General features: G+C 35.8%; 1 pseudogene; it reads right to left on the reverse strand.

Annotated features, from left to right (window-relative positions):
- Positions 1–1,199: 1,199 nt before the first annotated feature.
- On the reverse strand, positions 1,200–2,113 carry LOC106733721 (olfactory receptor 5D16-like; annotated as a pseudogene).
- Between the last annotated feature and the right edge of the window lie 896 nt (positions 2,114–3,009).

Consider the following 3,009-nt stretch of genomic DNA (forward strand, 5'->3'; position numbering starts at 1 on the left):
CCAGAGCAGTTTGTCATAGAGGCAGAAGCAATAATCACTCACTTTCAAGTTTGAGCTCAAGGATTCAGGGAAGGTTTGTTTGCAATAAAATTCTCATACACCTTTTACCTGTCCTTGAGATTCCTGTGGGAGATACTCTTGGAGACAGGGAGGGAGTGTGTGGGGCTGTGCCCAACAAAGGTCATGACATGTGTTGTAAATATTCCTGGGAATGGATGTTTATTATGTTACTATCATGCAACAATCCCTCCTTCTCTACTCTTTTCCTGGGATCTTGGGCATACGCATATGTGCCCAGTGTGATTTTTCAAGCCTCAGGATCTGAGACTAGAAACACAGTCATCCATGTTAGAATCCAGTGACTTAACCACCATATCACCTGCTGGCCCAGGCTATACTCTTTGAAAATTGATTATTCATTAATTTCAATTAATCTTTTTTTAAATAATTGTTTATTTAATTTTATTTATTCATTCATTTATTTTAATTTGGCCAGAGAGAGATACACAGAGAGAGGGAAAGTGAGAAAGAAAACCACCAGGTCTGGTACTCAAACCGCGGTCAACCATGTGGGAGTGTCCAGCACTTTAGCCACCTTCTGGTTTTCTCAATTAATCTTGATATAACTTTTCTGGTTTATTTCTGTCATTTTTCCAGATCAAGAATGTAACAATGCATAATAGAAGAAGGTTTATTTGTGTTCATTCTTGTTATGTATCCAAATATTAACTGAGAAAAATGATTAATTTAATTTGTTAGGATTATAATTATATGATGACTGAAAATTATTTTATTGAATAAATACAAAATATTGCCCAGTTTTTAACCTTCCTAAAAATAACCAGAAAGTAGGAAAGAGTAAGTTTTATTTTTTAAAACCATACAATATAGTAGGCATGTTTTCTGCATTTTCTTTTGCTCTTCAAGATCACTTTATGAACTAAATTATATGATTTTGTAGACGATGACTGAAGTCAAGTTCAATGAGTCTTATCTGATTTATACAAGTAGATCCCTGTATAGTTTCTCCAGCCTGAAAACTCACATCTATTCTATTACAAAATATTTTCACTTTTGGTAAAGGTAAAGGACATTTTAAAATGAACTTCTAATGCACAATTCATTCCAAAATGGGAGGAAGTGATTATAAATTAACCAAATTAAACTTAAATTACTCCACACACTTAATACAAAACCAATCAAGTTTTAATTAGTTTACTGACTGCTTCCTTAACATCTTTATTTTTCAGACAATAGAGCAGGGGATTCAGTATAGGGATTATCACTGTGTAAAACACTGAGGCCACTTTGACAGTGTGCCTGGAGTTTTGAGAGGTGGGGACACAGTGGAGGAAGAGGATGGTGCCATGGAAGATGGTGATGGCAGTCAGGTGGGAGGCACAGGTGGAGAAGGCTTTGCGATGGCCTCTAGCTGATTTCATCTTCAGGGTGGTGACAATAATGCATACATAAGACAGGAGAATAATAATGTACTGACTCCGTTAAAAGTGGCAACTATAAAAAGAAGTAATTGAGTGAAATAAGAATCAGAGCAAGAGAGGGACATCAGGGAGGATAATTCACAGAATTGATTGACTTTGTTGAAACCCTGAAAAGATCATTTCAAAGCAGAACATGTGAGTGTCAAGGAACATGCAATTCCCCATGTGTATGATCCAGCCACCAACATGGTGCAGAGCTTCCGGAACATGGCAACTGTGTAGAGTAGAGAGTTGCAAACAGCCACAAAGCAATCATTACAGCAAACAGAATTAATTCAGTCACCACAAAGGTATAAGAGAGAAATAATTGAACCATACATCCTAAAAAAGAAATTGTTCTGTCTTCTACAACGAGGTTCACTAGCATCTTGGGAGCAATGATGGAGGAATAGCAAAAACCCACAAATGAAAGATGGCTGAGGAAAAAATACATAGGGGTGCATAATTTGGGGTTAATCTTGATGACGACAATCATCCCAAGATTCCCGACAACACTGAAGCTGTAGACTGCTAAAAATATCAAAAAGAGGGGAACCTGCGATTCTGGATAATCTGAGAAGTCCACAAGGGTGAATGTGGCCTGAGAAGTTATTTCTCTCTGTCAGAAACATGTTTCCCTTTGGTGAGATGTGAGAATCAGTCTTGGAAATAAAATAGAAAATGTAATTGAAATAATGCACACTTAACTATACCCTCTGTAGAATAGAACATCAGGCAAAATAGATCTGTATTGTAATCTTAATAGGCATTAAGTATTCAAGATAGGAATAGCAAAGTTCAGAAGTGGAATTACTAGTAAATGTTACTGTCTCAAAAGTTATGAAATCATTGTATTCATATTCTTAAATGTAATTTTAAAAACATGCAAGTATAGTAATTATTAAGCAATCTTGATGGTAACATGTAAGTAAATCATCATATAAAACATTCAAATCTCATTGTGCTTCTACACATAAGTCTACCAGAAAAAAAGCAACATGGTTTATGGTCCTAAAAATGCAAATGAAAATGGAATAATTTGAAATAAATTCCATAGTTATAATTATTTTTATAAAATCATAATATGTACATATATTGAAATATTTCCAGAAAACAATCTATATTTAATTCATATCTATTTTATTGTTTGCTTGTTTATTTTAGTTTGCTATTGTAGGGTGCATGAGCTCATCAGAGAGAGACAGGGAGAGAGAGAGGAAAAGTGAGAGACCATCTCCCAGGGAGGATGGCCATGCACACTCCCTTCTTCTCCAACTTCTCTTGGGATTTTGGGCAGGCACACGCATACAACCGGCGTGATTTTCAAGCTGCCAGATCTGACTCTGAACTCAAATCATGCACTTAGTTGTGTGAAATACAACTGCGTTAACCGCCATGCCACCTGCTGTTGTCCCTCATATCTATGGTTTAAATATTAGGTTAGCATTTTAATCATTATTTCTCTTTTTGACTGACTAGGTCAGACATCAATTTCAATGACAGCTTATGTTTTTCAGTAAAAAGCCAT

Source organism: Tupaia chinensis, unplaced genomic scaffold (assembly GCF_000334495.1).
Source record: "Tupaia chinensis unplaced genomic scaffold, TupChi_1.0 Scaffold000073_1, whole genome shotgun sequence".
Classification (NCBI taxonomy): domain Eukaryota; kingdom Metazoa; phylum Chordata; class Mammalia; order Scandentia; family Tupaiidae; genus Tupaia; species Tupaia belangeri.